General features: G+C 43.4%; 1 long non-coding RNA gene across 1 annotated transcript in view; it reads right to left on the bottom strand.

Annotated features, from left to right (window-relative positions):
- LOC108571447 overlaps nucleotides 1-17,714 on the bottom strand; it is a 27,840-nt gene continuing 10,126 nt past the window's right edge. Inside the window, exons 2-3 of the long non-coding RNA XR_001891375.1 lie at nucleotides 16,017-16,136; nucleotides 1-36 (exon numbers count right to left, since the gene is read on the bottom strand). This is a non-coding gene — a long non-coding RNA (uncharacterized LOC108571447). The remainder of the gene's footprint in view (nucleotides 37-16,016; nucleotides 16,137-17,714) is intronic.

Here is a 17,714-nt window from a genome sequence, read left to right as displayed (position 1 = left end):
GCCGCCACCGGTCAGCACCGCCTCCCTCCCGCTCACCTGTAATCACAATTTTTCATTTTCCTTTAAATTACCTTTACTTTTGCTCGGATACAGTTTTTCTAAAAATTAACCTAATTAATCTGCTGAGGCTTTCGAGTGCAAGCTGTGTCCTTGTGGAATTATTTTCCCAACGTTTCGCCAGCATTCGAACTAACTTCATCGGAAGGTCTGAAGACGCGGCTTACACTCGAAAGCCTCAACAGTAATTTAAGAATTGAAATTTTTTGAATATATTACAGTGGAAGAACCAATTTTGAGTTTTTATTAACCTAGAATTCCTTATATCGATTTCGATCTTACGACCTCGCTATATTTCTTCCTCCGACTATACATATTAAAATTCGCCTACATATCAAGGCCACGCCACAGGCTAGACGTATCAGTATTTTGTTAGCGAGAAATTCACAGCCTCTGTTAATTGCTTTCTACGAGCATATTGCTCTATTAGCACACGGGTGTGGAATGTGGCGCGAGAAACTTCGTGCACCAATCACTACCTCCGGCACAGGTGATAACGACGTTGATTGTGAAACTGTGGTATTTGTTCAGTCACGATCGCATGAAGAATCGAACGAACGAAGAAGAAAAAATGAAGAATCTTTTTATCTTCCTCGTGGTCATCCTATTTTTCTAATACACACAATCGTTCCATGTAACGAGCTATCGTTAAATATACGTGGAGGAGTTCGTGTGTATTTTTAGCCAAGTTATCAGCTGTAGTTTCGAAAAATTCCCTTAAGTCATAGAATTAGATACAAGTACTCGACTTAGAAGTGCCGTTTCGACGTTATCTTCATAGCTGAACCGGCACTTATCACTGGCCGCCACTTATTTCGTTCTGAGTCACAGCGTGTGCCATCTGCGCGTGGCTAATAATAACTGATATTCCTAAAACGATAGTGTGCACACATCGTTCTATTGCAAAGTTAACGCCTTCCCTATCAATTCCTACGAACCACCGTCGATCTTTGCGTTGGCCAACAGAGGTTTTTCTTCAACCAACTAATCATTCTTATTAGCTAACTGTACTCGTCTCTCGATTGAATCGCGACGCAACCTCACGCCACTAGATTCCACGTTAAAAATGAGTCAGATAGTTCGCGAAACAGCTCGTTGCGCATTAAGGCTATTATCTCGACAATCGGATATCAATGATCTCCGGGAAATCTTACGTCAGAAAAGCGGCAATTTGCGAGCAACTATGAATGATTCCTCCCTCTCCCTCTCGTCAATCTTAACGCGTTCGCGTTCGCGTATAAACGCGTCACCGAAGAAGAGCTCCGTGAACGCGGAACCACCTTGTATCGTTCCTTCCCGGAAATCTTCTCGAACGGACAATTTTAAGGAAGTGCAAGTATCGAGGTCGTTCCATTTCCTTCGTTAACCCTTTCGCTACTCTTCCCACCTGTGCACCTTAATTTAACCTTTAATCTTATCTTTCATGAACTTCTACATAAATTTAATCAAACAAACTTCTTTGCCCATCTATGAAAATTGCAGCAGTGATGAATCAAAGTTTGCTCTACTACCTAGAGAAATGCAAACGTTCGCCGTGCTATCTTCAGGGACGATACACGCAGAGAGTGACAGAAAGAAGTAGCATTTCACCTAACAAGCTAAAAACCGCTGCGCCACGAAATATAACAAGATCAACCGGATCACGTTGTCACGTACGATATAGTCGAGAATTGCACGAAGCGCAATTTCCAGATCAATCCAGCTCGAGAGAGAGAGAGAAAACAAGAAAAAATAACGCAGTCGTCTCACGACGATTCCGCGTTCAGTTCGAACGAAGAAACACGACGGCGGGGATAGGTAGAAACACGTGGCCGGGCACCTCGAGGGACACACCTGTTGCAATTACGTAACGAGCAACCGTGTGGAGTCCGTAGGCGAGCGAGGCGAGCGCTAGGTAGCCCACGAACGGAGTTAACCACGGAGACAACAATAAAGACGTCTTCCCCAGGTGATGCATGGTGTCATTCACCAAGCGAACCGTGTAACTTTCGACTCGGTTCCGTCGTTTCTAACTCGGATTTAATTATGGCCGCCGGTGAAAGTGAACGGGCCCGGGATTTATTTGACGGGCGGCGAACGACACGTCAAAAGGGACGCGTTCGAGAACTACCTCGAGGAGGAAGCCCCGCTGACGAATCCCTTTCGACGGGGACGTCGCATTAAACCAAGTGACTGTCAGACCAGCCGCCGTTCAAAGTGTTAACTTCGCTTTGAAGTTTACGTTCGCCTGCACTCGATACATTATTTCACTCCGTTTAAGGGGAGACGGAACGGTCTAGCTTAGCAGTGATAGGCTCGCTAACTTCGTGACGCTTCTTTTCGGAAACTGTGGCAGATTTTCAGATCAAATTTTAACCACGTATTCTTTGGAGCTTTCTGTACATATCCGTAAAGTAGAATTGAAAAATATTGCTTGGGAGCAAAGATACAATTTTTTGAACAATACTCAATTTTTCTTGTTTCATTTTTCAATAAAAGATGTTGCTATTAATGAAAGAATCGAGATACAGCAAAACCCATATGTCAATTTATGCAACTACTCATAAGGAATATATTGTTAAAATTTCGTTTCAATGTCTCGTACGGGTTTAAAGAGACAGGTAGATAAAGTTTAACTGTCATACAGTCAAATAGAAAAAATATGAAAAATTTTCTGTTCGTTCGATTTTCATAAATTTCACGTCATTTTAAAGAGAATGATTAGAATTTGTTGTTAATAAAATGTAGAATAAGCTAGACAATTTTTGCTAGAGGAACAATGAAATTTTAGCTGTGACACGTTTGGAAGCTGATCTTCCTGAAGTTTCCATCGCAAATTCTTCAGCACACCTTCGCTCCCTGTGTAATGCTACACGCATCATCCGAAGTATCGTTGTCCAGGGGACCAGCTTTCGTCGACGTATCATCTGGCCGGACACGAGCGGGTACACGCTTTCTCTAACGATTTTTAGCGGTTGTAATGGTAGAAAAGTGCGGACAGGATCGTGACCCCGTCGAGGCTTTTTCAATTAACGACATGGGTATCTCGGATGTCGTAAAAAGACCAAGAGAACGATTGCTTAGGTGTACGTTCGACTTCTGTGGACAGTTTTCACGAACGAGGTGTCAGCGCGGTGCTATTTATTCCTCGACTAGTGTTGAAGTATCTGGTTAGCGTGTTTAACACCTGCGAATAGGAGGTGATCTCCTCGTAACACGTGTTTCGAACGTCTGGCGAAATTTTCCAAAATTTTCAATAACAAATTTAACCAGTGAACAACTGCTGACCCTCTATTACACAATTTTTGTATAAAAAAAAAAACACATATTACAATGAAAAAGATTGTACAATTTAAATAGCATTTCTATTTCATATTCATGTAAATGAAAGTTAGAAAATTAGTTTAAAATCATACAAACACAACCTGTTTCTTCCTCATACCACAACCATAATCTCTACCACAAGTGTGACTCAGTGTTACGAAACAGGTGGTTAATACGTCATCGAGCAATGATAATATTATTATTATATTTTACGAGCTTATCGGATGCTCGAAAATTCCCTCGAAAAATAAGGAAAATCAATTAGATCGACACAGTGTACACAAGATGACATTACCGCGAGAATGATCGAAGGCGTGAAGGGGGGACGACGACGACGCTCATATTTGCTCGCAAAGATCGTAATTCTCGAATTGGGTTGCCAGCGATGGTAAAAGAGCGAGGATAAACGACCCCCGCCTAGACGTTTAAACCGCTTCGTTACGGCTGATATCGTCGTGACGAATTTCACGTTTCAACGTACACTTACGTACCGAGGAACGTTGCTCGTTAAAAAGTATTGTAGACCGAAAATTCACGGTTACGCAAGCATTCGGTGCATTAGGCAGGTTTCGTCCCTGTCGAATTATATTATTTTCACCTCGAGACCCGTTACACGTTCCCATAGAGACGCTCGTTCAAAGCAAATAGGATCTTTTTAACACGGGCCTGATACGTAAAGCAAATTCGGCCCGATAAAGCTCTAAGAATAGCGACTTGCCTGTGGAACCGCATACATTATTTGCCAATGACGTTGCCTTCGGTTACCCGAGATAAATCGCTCCACGACCGATAAATCGAACGCGTCTTTCAACCTCTGAACGGTGCGCTCTCTCTGCGGCTATCTCGAAATTCGCCCGTTTCGTGCGGTATCGTTGGAAAGAAAATTTTGGGGTTTTGCCGTTTGGATTGACTGAAGAGTTGTGATCGAGATTTCCGGGTTCGAGGCTTGCCCCGTGGTTTTCTTACGTACGACGTTTTGCCAATATTGATAGTTATCAGTTGACAAAGTTGATATGAAAAGGCATTGGACGTGGATCAAATTTGGAAGCCTTGACTATCAATTTAATTCCTAAAAAATATGGATTATCAAGGGGTCCCTAGGTGCAATGTTGATGAAAAGTGGGATCTCTAAAACTATTGGAAACGATCAAACTTGGAAGCTTCGATCAGTAATTCGATGCATGAAGAACGTGACAATTTCGTCTGATTTTGAATCACAGAAAATGCGACAATTTCGTCTGGTTTTGAGACGCAGAATACGTAGACGAACCAGTGGAACAGGCTGTATAAGTCCCTACAAGTGTTACAATGCAAGCTAAGAAAACCAGTTGACATCCTTCCAGAAGGAGGATCCCTTCTATTTCCGTCGTGACACTTCTCGGTCTCCCGTCGCCTGTCTGGTTGCTGGAATCTTGGAATCGAAGGACTGGTTCCTCTTTCTAACATGTTTCCACTACCTTTTTCGCAAAGTTGATCGCGCCAGCATGCAACCAGGCGGCCGGAATCGAGGCAGGAAGTCAAATCGCCCGAGCTGTGGTCGCTGGTATGCGTCAGGCATGCGTTTACGCAACCCAGGGTCAACACTCGCGGTGCATATCGTTTAGATAAACAGTGATAACTCTCCTCACCAAGCTGGAGCACTCGCTCTTCTGGCCTACACGTCGCGCTATTGATCTTTCACCGTCGCCTAACCGAGTCCAGACATTTATCCCAACCGTTTCGCCCGGTAAATCAACTACCTTGTCCGGAATCCTGCGTCTAATTTGCAACTGAACAACTTTTTACCTACAGATCTCTACCCAGTACCTATTCAGGTTCGCTATCTTAAGTCCGATCGAAAAATTTTCGGTTATAGATCGTTATTTATTCGTTGATCACGGTACGATTAGGAGTTTAGAGTCGTATATATTAATTCAGGTATAGTCGGTGGAAGAAATATGACGAGGTCGTAAAATTGGTCAGGTGTAGAAGTTTATTAAACCAATCGATAGAAATCTGAGAAGATAAGAGCTCGAAAGCTCAATCAAAGCCACAAAGTAAGTTTATAAATTCTAAAGTATTGAAAGTGAATTTATAGAAATCTGAGAAGATGGGAGCTCGAAAGCTCAATCAGGGGAACAAAGCAAGTTTATAAATTCTAAAGAATTGAAAGTGAATTTATAGAAATCTGAGAAGATGGGAGCTCGAAAGCTCAATCAAAGCCACAAAGTAAGTTTATAAATTCTAAAGAATTGAAAGTGAATTTATAGAAATCTGAGAAGATGGGAGCTCGGAAGCTCAATCAGGGGAACAAAGCAAGTTTATAAATTCTAAAGAATTGAAAGTGAATTTATAGAAATCTGAGAAGATGGGAGCTCGGAAGCTCAATCAGGGGAACAAAGCAAGTTTATAAATTCTAAAATATCGAAAGTGAATCGATCGAAATTTGCGAAGATGAGAGCTCGATACCTAAATCAGAATATCCTGAAATTTGCCATAGCTTTGATTCAGTCGCAATCGAAAAGTGTAAAATATAACATGCCAACCCTTCGTGATACCGCATCAATTGGTATTCCAACCCTTTAATTCACCACCTAGCTATATTTCTTCCTCCGACTATACCAAAAAATCGAAAGAATCTCAAGCTTTCATCGCATCGTCTTTTCAGAGTACTACAGAGTATCGACACCAGCGTATATTTCCTAAAAAATGGCGGAAATCTGTGCTCTATCGATAGCCTACTCCACGGGGATTCCCTGGACCAGGAAGATCGTCTCTCCCGGCTCGATTGGAGCACGCTCGCCCGTACAACAGTTTGTTTTCCGCACGTGATACGTGTAATACGGGTTCTAACGCGCCTCGTCTCTACAGTATATCGTGTTACGGGGGGTAATTGAAGAACGATATGCATATAACGTTGTACGAGATGTGCACGCGTGGGCATTGTCATTATCGCAGGCTACACAGTACATTAGAGTGTTTCGTGTCGATATAATATATCACATTACTACTGTAAACTGTTCAGGGGTGTGGCTCAGTTGGTCACCACAGGATACCTCGATATGCACGCGCCTCGCATCGCGCGTATCGTTTACTGGCGATTCATGGCGCGCGCTATTCTTTTTCCTTCTTTTCTTTTCTCTCCAAGTAAAGTGTCTATCGAGGTGGAGGAGGGCTGGCTCGTTTCAACGGTGGTTAACTGGCGACTACTGGATTATAAACCGTGACTCACCGTTCACTCCTAATTGGGTCCAATTCACGGGGAAATATGGGCTACGACAAGTCACTGTGTTAATAAAAAAAAGAAATGATTTCTGTGGCAGTGGATTACGGTGATCTTGATTTTACTGATCCAATGGCCCATTTTTCACATAGTCCACATATTTTTAATTTTCTCGTCGCTTTTCCTTAACCCTTTCGTTGCTACTTGGAGTTTGAAGGCGCTCTGAAAATTTGCTCGCCTTAATTTCATGATTAATTCGAACCTACGTCCACCTTAACTGAATAAACTAATACTTAAAAGCGGCGAATTTTTAAATCTGCCATAGAAAAAGGGTTGAGAAAATTATTTTGTTTAATTTTAAAACGGCACGTCCGAAGCGACAAAGTATAAAATACAGGAAAAGGGTTAAGAGAATTATTCAATGAAATTTCAAAACGGTACACGTCCAAAGCGACGAACTTAAAAATCAGCCACAGTAAAAGGGTTAAGAAAACGATTTTACTGAATTTTCTAATATCACTGTATCGATCGAGGCTGAACGCGAGTCTATTACATCTGACAACTGTTAGCCAACAGGTGCAAAGGAATCTCTCGACTTTTCCACTCTGCCTGGTTTAATTAACACACCACGATGACTAAGAATATTAATACCCTACACGCCTCGGTACATCTATTAATTAATCCCTCCGATTCCTCCACCTTCACGAGCAACGTCTAATTTCTCCGACAAATTCGACGCACACAAATCGCATCGGAGCCGGGTAAGGGGCGCTCCGTCCAGAGAAAATGAAGGTTCGAACGAAAAGCGCGATTATCGAGTATCCCCGCGACGTGTTTCTCCGGCGATAACCGTCTCTGATAAAACCGGGGATGCGCGTCTGTTAGATTAAATACGAACATTAATAGGCGAGCATTTACGCGGTAGGACGAGCGTGTATAAATCAGAAACGATGATCGGCCGCTCGGTTAACAGGCAGAAGAGAAGAGAAGGGAAGAAGGAAAAATAAAGAACCGACAGATCCGGGGAAATAAGACGAGCTCTAATTGCTAGGTCTCTCCTTCGCCCCTCTCACTACGGTTTAGTGGTCTGTTAATTCGCTCGGTGCGTTCGATTAATTATGCAATCGTGAACGGCGATGAAAAACACCGGACTAACCGGGGAAGGATGCAACGAATTACACGCGAATCGTGAAATGAATTAATCGACGGTATATACATGTTCGGATAGATAACGCGGCTCGAAACTCGCGGAGGGGGGGAAATATTGTTGCATTAGGCTTTAAGATCCGCCTGGTATAGAAACTTTTCCGGTTGCAAACGCTCGCCGAGATTTCAGCGTGGTATTTATAGATAGGAAATTAATCGCGTTTGCGAAACCGTTGATACACGAATTAACGCAATCTGCATTCTTGCCTTGATTAAAGTACAGTTTACAGTTTCGAAATATCGTCGAGTAGAACTGTACCAATCTAACGCGAATCCGGTGTAACAAAATTCCACCGAATCTAGGAATCTTAAGTAATTAAATTACGACAATTCGTTCTATCTTAACCCTTTACGCTCGTTTGTCGAGTGTGACTCGACGTCCTACGTACTCCTACGTCGAGTGACGCTCGACATTTTTAAATTGCCAGTTTAACCGTTATGTCGATAACCGGCTACCCTTTTGCATAATTCTCGCTTAAAGTATTTGATCTTTCAGGTAAGAGATTGAAATATCCGGCCAGTTAGAGAATTTTCTTATCAGAAAACTACTAAAATTGGACGATAAAGTAGACGACAATTGTGGTTACTGGCGCAAGGATTAAATATGTATCATATTTCGCAATATTTCTTTATACTCAGATAAGCGACGTTACCGTTTTGTGTAACAAATAAGTCCAATTGTTAAAGTCGAGCCACGTACCGGACTCAAAATATCTCCAAAGAGCTAAGGGAAATATGCAAGACGGAAGAAAGCAGAGAGCCGTTGCTAATGACCTGGCGTTTGGAAAATTTCCTCGCACTACACCGTTGCAGCCTTTTGGTGCACTTCCACCTTAATTTAATCAACCGAATTTTAAAACGATACGGTCGGAATAACAAATTTTGCAGCCGCGATTAAAAATTTACCCTCAGTGGCCCGCGTTACGCATTAAAATCTGCCGTGGTGAAAGGGTTAAAGAAGGGAATAGAAGAAGAAGTCCAGTGTTACAGGAAAGTGTCATACACGTGTCAATCAAACGTCCTTCCAAGTACATTTTAAATAAAACACTTAAAATACCACGGAATTATTGAAAAAAAGAAAAACAAGAATTCGGAGTGCAAAGGGTTAATCCAAGGGTGAAACCTGTAATTTCTCGTCTAAATCGAAAATATTCGCCATGGTTGAAAAAAGTCTCTCGAAGAATCGACTTATTGTCGTTGGCGAACGAACGAAACGCACTCGTGGTCAATAAATTACCCGGAAAGTCCGACGAACGTGCGGCCGATAACGACGGAAACGTTACGTGAGCCTAATGAACGTTAAAAATAACCGTGGTTATTTTTAAACCGCGAAGTGATTACGTCCGAGGGAAGAAGAAGAGAGGGAGAAAAAGTCGAAGAAAAGGAGGAGAAAAGAAGAGGGAAAAATGTTGCGCGTATCACCTCGGTCCGATACGATTCAATTAAAATAACCGGTGTCCTTTCGAGCGTCAACTCAACTCGCGGAAGAAGATTCCATAATCGAGAGACGATTATATACGTTACGCGGTTAACAAGCACTGTGCACGCAGGATGCACGCAGTGAGAAGAACACGAGCAACAGATTTCTGTTACAATGTTGCAGAGATAGAAGAGTAAGCGAGAGAGAGAGAGAGAGAGAGGTTTGCTCCAATAAACCAAGCAGATCGTTCTAACAAGCTTGTTAGGGCGACGACAACGTCCGACTTAAAATTCTCCTCTTCTTCGCTCTGAAGGGGGGCTGATCAACATTTTCCGCAAGATTGGAAATCGGGTATGTGTGTATTACGTGTAACGGCCGATCTGATGAAGATTTGCGAGGTGTGGAAAGTTGCAGAGATGTTCGATCGTTATCTTCGCAAGTTGCAATCGACGAGAATATCCCGTGATAAATTTCAACGTTTATTCCCCCCGTTTTGGTCCACTTCTTGTAATCTTCGAAACTGTCGATTTTTTTTTTGGGAGGGCTGTGTGTTCGTCTACCGTATTGAACGATAAGAAGTTGAAATGCTGCGTGTAGCCTGTGTTTGGCGAGTTTCGAGTGTAAATTGTAGTCCGATCGCAATCTGCAGCGCGAAGTGTGACACGTTGTTCCAAGGTAAAGGGTTAACGAACGGGAATATGTTAATTGGACGTGTTATTTGTTTAGTTTGTGACGAATTCGTGTATACGAGTGAAGAAAAAGTGGAGGAACGAATAAAGATTTGTGGAGAGTAAAAAGAGGTTAGGAGGGTTGTTTCAGTATTCTGAGTGATTTGGACGTAACACGGTCGTGCAATATTTGTGGGATTTTTGAGACAAAGGAACGATTCCACTGGCTGATACGTAGCCGGGTATTGGAGAGTTGGCAGCGAGCCAAAACCGACGAGAAGAGTCGGAAACGATGTTGAAGTCTGTGTCTAAAACCGTTCTAGCGTTACATTTATAGTGCGGTTTCTATTCTTGCAACTTTCTTTCATTCGTGTGGGAGACTGAATGCTAACCCCTTCGCTCATAATACCAAGTAACACTTGTAGTCGAGATGGGACCGAAAGTAACTGTATTTACAAAAGAAATTTGAACTATTTTTACCATAAGTTTCTAAATTAATTTCTCCCCATTCGACGTTGCAAAAGTATCGCGCTATTTTCTCAACGTGTCGTCTTTTCTATTTCAAGGAAAAAATGTTATCAATTTTTCACCAATAAACCGATTAGAATTTCACAACGTTGTTATTGAAAGGAGAAAGAAATCCGAGAAGCGACGCGAAGTGGCCATAAATCAAGAGAATGTAACAGGTCAGAAACGACAAATCCGTCAGTACGACACATGCTTTACAACTCCACCACGAGCCGGAGCCAAATGGTACGAATTTATCATCCGATCTCCTCTCCGAAGCATCCGCGAAACTTCCTAAACGTCGTTACCATAACTTTTACTACCCATCTACTCATCAACATCTCGGTAAATCCCTCGCAAAATTATAAACCGTTCCCATTTAACCCTCGTTCCCCTTTATCGAATGTTAAACGTTGTAAAATCGACGATGACTCAATGTAAAGTTCTCGCGGTTGGTTTATAGAATCGTGGCCAGGGATTCAGATCAGGGGAAATCAATCGCGAATGAAACGGGAAGCGAAGAGGGTAAACACACACGCGCGCACGCGTCGTTTTTTCCACGGCGAAATAGTTGGCCGAACGTCAATTCGCCCACCACCATCGGTGGAAACCGCGTGTTTTCTTAATTTCACTCGGATCGCGATCCGCCTCGTACGACCCACTTGCGTTGGATGTTGCGCGCGGAATCGCGCACACGCACGCGGACCTTTTCGTTACGGCCGCGAAACACTCTGGCGCGGCTCCAGAGCAGCCACGTTGCGCCCGTAATTCCCCTGATTCGACGCGACCCGGAATCACTCCGCTAACGTCCACACGTTTCTGTTCATCGCTCCACCAGTGCAAACCTCTTTTCACCCGACGATATTTTTATTACACGCTTTTAGACAGTTTACTCTCGCGGGGATACTGGGACGCTGGGAAAATGAACGTTAACCCTTTAACTCTTGTTTACTCTTGTAATTAATGGACGACAGGTGCGATTTTTGAAAATTATTTTCTCTCAGTTTTTATAGTGTGCTGTGTACTATTGCGGCTGAAGAACGTTAGTTGCAGCGTTGCAAATTAGGGGAAACTTATTTCCATACGCCTAATTAAAAAAATAAATAAATAAAATTGATCGTTTTTGGCGCATCAAGTTGAGAAAAATTTGAACCTTGACCTGTTCGGGACACTGACACACACGCGCGCGTTTCGTTTCTTCCGGAAATTCCAAAATTTGTCACAGAGAAAATACGAAAATCACAATCTCCCTACATGAAAAATTAGATCATTTCTTTCTAAATTTAAAAAAATCCTGCAACAAGAGGTCAAGGGGTTGAACACTGTGCGGGCAAAAATAGAGCGGTCCCTCGAACAACGCGAGGGTTAAGAACGCCTATGCATTTCCCACTGCATTTGCACATACACCGCGTGTCAACTACGAAATCACCTCGGTATTTTCAATTTCCATACATTGTTGTTTTAACAATAAGGAACGAAGTACGTCACGTTTAAATGCCTATTGAGAAACAACGTTTCGCAAATTTTCACTGCTCTACCGTTACCGTACACTCGAACCTCGATGATTTTCTCGGTGAAATATTTCGCACCTTCTCGAATCACCCGGATAAGAACGGAAACAATGATAATGTGGTGTAATTCGATTAGAACGCGTGTTACGATCGCTCGAGTCACCGGTAGCTAGATTGACGAATCCGATTAAAAAAAGGGGGACAACAGTGGTAAGCATAACGACGTGGCCGTCACTCTCCGAATACTTTTTCTCTGATTAATTGCCGGCTGATTTCATCGAGCATTAGCTAGAGCGAGAGTAACACAGACAGATCTCGGCTCGTAAGCTGTTTGACAGCTAGAGTGATAGCGCGCTACTTGGAATCGGCTCGAACGATAGCACGAAAAATTCGCCGCGAGTTCTATTAATAGACGGGTAAGATAGGCTGCTCGCTTTTCCTTCGAGCCTTGAATCTTCACGTTTATGTACTTGTACTGCTCCAAAGAAGACGATGTTCTTTTACGCCGGATAAAACGAGCAGAAATAAAACGGAACTTGTAAGGATATTCAAGAGGCATGTTTAAGGAAGGAATAAATTTGCGTAATTTTTGGTCCATTCTGTATACAGTGGGTTCTTTCTTTTACGCGTGTTTCATTTGACGAGGACACACGTGTACCGGGTTAAAGGATAAACGAAAGTGGATATTTGGCGGAAAGTTCGATCGGAGTGAAATTAATTCTCCAACCGGTGCTCTGGTGTATGTTACAAAGATAGAGAGATTTCAATTTATATCAACTGTTTCAAAGTGTTCACTTGGTTATAATTTTCCCGAGATTTACAAGGATTTTCCAGGCAGCGCACTGGTCAAGAATAAGTACACGCGTTCGGAAATACGATATAGCCACCGCAGGCATCGTATCTCAATCTTATCGAGCCACGAGCAGGATGAATTTCACTGAGAAATTAGATAACCGAACCCCTCGAACCGAAAAATATCACCTTGAATCCCAAACGCGGCTAAATCCTTTTCACCTTCGTTACACTTGGCAAACAATAAGAAAAAAAATCCATTCATCGATATCAATCCTTAAAATACCAACCGGGAGCCACGAGAATTCCACCGATAAAGTAAGCGATAAGTAATCTTCACCGAAAATAGCTGCTCTTATCGAAAATCGCGGCACAGAATACCCAAAATAACAAGCTGAACGATACAAAGTAAGAAATTAGCAAAGGCGGTAGCCGATTTGCTAATAGAGAACGATCCAACTCCGCTACGATGCAATTTTATCATCCATCACCGCGGTGGCGGCGGCGTATCGCGGCCGATCCAATGCCGTTTTCACCGCCGCCGCACTCCACTTCTTTCTTTTTTTTTTTCCTCTTCTAATTTTTATTTCCATCCCCCCTTTTCCCCTCGTCGCCGTCGGTAAGATCTCTAACTACTGTTCCTTGTACACGAGGCAGTGTATCGCGTTACCAGGATCGGCGTGTGTAACATTATAACACGGTTCTGCGCGACTATTTCCCTCTTCCAGTCATAGACCGCAATGTTATTACTACCGTGGCGAGGTAAATACACACGCAGGCACAGACACGTGTGATTTCGCAGTTTCCATCGGGTACAAGCGATATTTCATCGCGGGGAATCGAGGCGATAGAGGAAATCGTCGAGCGGTTTTACCGCGCGCGAGCGCGAGCCTGGAAATCGCGTATATAACCGGGCGTTTCACTAAATAATTATTCAACCACGTTGTAAATCAGCCAAGACGCGAGACACGCATATGGTATATGGCGTATCTGTGGAATGGAGCGGGGAGAGCGCGTGCCGCCGGTATAAATTGCTATAATTCTGTAAATTCCATGCAACCCTCCCCTTCTCGCTCTCGCCCGGCAGCAGCAGCTCGGGTGTAATTACAAGCTGACGTTTCTATAAATTCGTATTCGCCGAGGAGTGGTATCGTTACGATTCCATCGGGTTAACGCCTTTCCACCGCGGCTACAATTATGCGGATGGAAACCTACTGATCTTCCTGCTGCCGGATCGTATCTGTGGAATGAACGTTTGGGTTTTACGTGTGCCGCGACTGGATTCGAATTGTGGAGGAGGGATTTATTGAATGGACCAGTTAGAGTGGAACGAGAGGGATGTTTTAGTGGTTTTGGCATTTTTTCGGGGAAGTGTGAATGGAATTGTCGTTTGGCAAAAACGTGGGAGAATAGAGGTCCGAATTCTGGAGGGAATGCATCGATGTATAGTCGGAGGAAGCGATGTAACGAAATCATATTTGGGAATTGATATTTGAAATTTCGGCTTGCAACCTTTCGTTGAAGTCTCAGTCGACCCTTGCTAAAAATTAAACTTCTAAATGCAATCCAATGGAAGAACTGATCTAATGGTTGAGTTCCTTACCTCCCTCGAACTGTTATTTAAGTGCTTTGATTATGTGTACGTCACAGGTGTCACAGCTTGACCAATTTTACAACCTCACTGTATCGCTTTCAACTGTACCTTTTATTTCCATTTAAATCCTCGTTAAGAACGATTGTACAGTCGACGGAAGAAATATAGTGAAATCGTGAAAACAATCAGTTGTCAAACTTTACACCTTCCAGCACAGGGGGTCGGGAACCTGCTGCTCCGGAACCGCATGCGGCTCTCATATGTTTAATAAAAATCTGCTGTTGCCACCACAGAACCGATAGTTACCCCTCCAAAAATAACTACATTGCGTCGGTAAAGTAAATGTTTCGACGCGATTCTTAAATTTAAAATTTAAACTTAAAGTAAAATTGCGGCTCCCTAAATTTTATTCTTTGTACGTTATTTTGTTCAAATGGCTCTTCGGCTCCGAAAGGTTCCCGATAGCTGTTCTAGCACAATAATAAGTGAATCGACAGGAATCTAAGAAGATAAGAATATACCTAAGCTCTAATTCAGTTCCAATAAAAAAAATCGAACCTCTGCGATACTTCATCAGTCAGCACTACCTAAAGCTTCAATTTACAAGCTAGCCATATTTCTTCCAGCGACTATACCTCTCCCAAACTTCATAACACTTTTCGTCTGAATAATCCTGTAGAATCCGAGCGGACGGTGATTCAACCGCTTCTTCTTTTACCATGAATGGCACCGCATTGTTCCGCGCTTCCGTGTAACGCACGCACACGCACGCGCTGCACGTACGACACAGAATTCTGCAGAAGTAGCTATCGTATGTTTTCCCCGCGCACAATGTTCGTGACTGGTTTTATCGCCGCCGGGCCCTTCTCATACCTCGCCGCGCGAAACCTACACGCGTTCATGCTCCTTTCGTACCGATCGCGCGAAAACACGCGTCACTTCGTACGATCGTACGTCCCATTCGCGATTTTCACGCGTACAGATACGACAATTCAGACTATCCTCCAGTTCCATCACCCTAACCTTTCGTCCAGAACTCGCGCAATTGCCCTCACGACTCAACCAGCCGAATGTTGGACTTTTTAAACACGTTCCTGGCCACGTGAGGTGAACAGGCGATATTTCCTCGTGCAGGAAAATTCACAGCGGTTTCCTTACATCGATGAAAATTTTAAAAAATTGCAGATTTTGTCCCTTTAAATCGAGACGGAACGTAAACAATATCCTCGACGAAATCGACTAAAATTTCGCGACGACATTAAACACGCCAATTCCATCGCGTGTCTCCGCTGTTTGCATCTGAATATCAGCGACGTTTGCCCGCGTATCTGCCGCAGCGCACTAAGAGCACCGCGCGCGCTCATTGCGGAGCAGAAACGCGCTCACGTCAAAGCAACTGTGGCCGCAGAAAAGGCGAACGGGCGTGTCTGCAGCTCCATGGCGGACGTGGACCGTGATAACACGTTAAAATAGTGCGCCAACAAACGATAGCACGCATTTAGAATATCTGCCGCAGTGTCGTTCCTCGCCGCGATATTAAATCGCGCGCCTCTATAATTGCACCGATTCAAACCGCCAACACCCTTCTTCTTCTTCTTCGATCCTGTCGTTCGTCGCCGTTTCACGTTCAGACACCGGACAGAAAAGAGCGTACGCGTATGTCACGCGTACACACTTATGTGTGATACCGCGATAACGATCAATTGGAAATTGCCAATCGACGTTTCAGCGGAAAATGACGTTTTTTAAATCTTACCTAAGCAACATGGCAGAGTAACTTCACGGAGATGATCGTCGATGCTTGAACGCTATACTGAGAGCATGCTGCTGCCAATCGGGACTCTTCGCGCTTTCAGCCTGAACTTCTGACAGCCACCTGTAAAACGACGTTGAAAACTCATTTTATCACACCTCTGAATCCTGACGTTTGGTCTTCTAAAGAATCGACGGACAGGAATATGGTGCTGATTGCGACATAGAATTTCTTTCTATAAATAATCGTAGAAGAATGACTAACGCGTACCATTAGTTTACGAGAGTTTACATCTGCCTTGGAGACAGCTTCGCAAGAGGATATATTTAACAGTGTTACAAAACAAGGGATTGAATAATTGCGTTGCGTGCACAGAATTGATCCACAGGATAATCTGGTACACGATCGGGAAACTCGTCACAATCGAACCGTCATAAAAAACTGTCGGTTAATTAAACGGCACACGTGACGACGTTACAAAGCACAGAGGCGAAACGACAGGCGAAACAACTGATATGCTAATTTCTCAATTATCGTTCACGGTACAGTTCTTAATTAACTTCTACCATTCTTCGATACACGTCTATAACCTACCGAACGAAATATTTCCACTTCGAATCGAATTCCACCGCGGTGCAAAACGAGCAACCCAACTCTTAACTTGCTGTAATTACAGAACCACTTAAGAAAAGAAGTAAAAAAAAAAAGAAAAGAGGAAGAGAAAGAGAATTCCAATCGAATTCCTCGTCACGCACATACTTCCAAGTCAATCACAAAAAAGAAAACAGAGACACTGCGTTCTAACGCTACAGCCGTGGAGCATTAGCTATTCACACCGTAATAACTTGAGGCTACCAGGCGCGTTCGCCAAACGATTCCTCGAATAGTCGGGCAACAAAGTGAAAAAAAAAAAAGAAGAAAAAGAACAACGACGACACGTCCCCGTGGTTGTCGTCGTTGTTGATCGTACCAATTGCTCTTTGTTAGTTCGAACGTGTAATTCCCCGTTTAGGTTACTACGTGGAAAACACGGATACACACCTGTGCGCGATGGGCGCGTGTCACGTTCATTTAAGAGCGGTCATGTCGACGTTTCTGCTCGTAAATGTAATCGCGTCAATTAAGGCGACACTCACGGATTTCTAATCGGCCGACCCATGCGAGAGTCGGGGGGATTATGTCACCTGTTGGCACGTCCACGATTTTAATCGATCGATTCACGCGACCGCCCCGAGCAACACCCGCTTCGTTTTCATTCCACTTTTCGTTAGACTTGCTCCTCTTTTTCTCTGTTTTCGTACGAGATACTGCTCTCCTCTCTCCTTTCTCTCTCTCTCTCTCTCTTTCGTGCGCTCGTTTACGTAACACCGCGAATGAGGATCGTGTATTAATTACAGCGGTAGCGGGCAGCTGTAACTGCTGCTGCCGCGTCGCCACACGGCCCTGAGAAAAAGTTGCACTCGATTGCATCTTCGATCTCTGCGATCAACGAGATTACGCTGAGACGAGGCATCCTATCGATCGAGCAGGCTTCGAATTTTTTACGAGTGGACTTCACGGTGTTGAATTTAATTACAAGATTTCTATTCTTATTTTGTCTCAAGGTAGGAATTTGGGGATTTTTCTTTTTAAATTGCAAATGGATTTGACGATGTTCAAGTTACTTGGAAGATTTCTATTCTTATTTTGTCTCAGGGTGAA

The sequence above is a fragment of the Habropoda laboriosa genome, unplaced genomic scaffold (assembly GCF_001263275.1).
Source record: "Habropoda laboriosa isolate 0110345459 unplaced genomic scaffold, ASM126327v1 scaffold15, whole genome shotgun sequence".
In the NCBI taxonomy this organism is placed as follows: domain Eukaryota; kingdom Metazoa; phylum Arthropoda; class Insecta; order Hymenoptera; family Apidae; genus Habropoda; species Habropoda laboriosa.
This window is presented reverse-complemented; position numbering and strand designations above follow the sequence as displayed.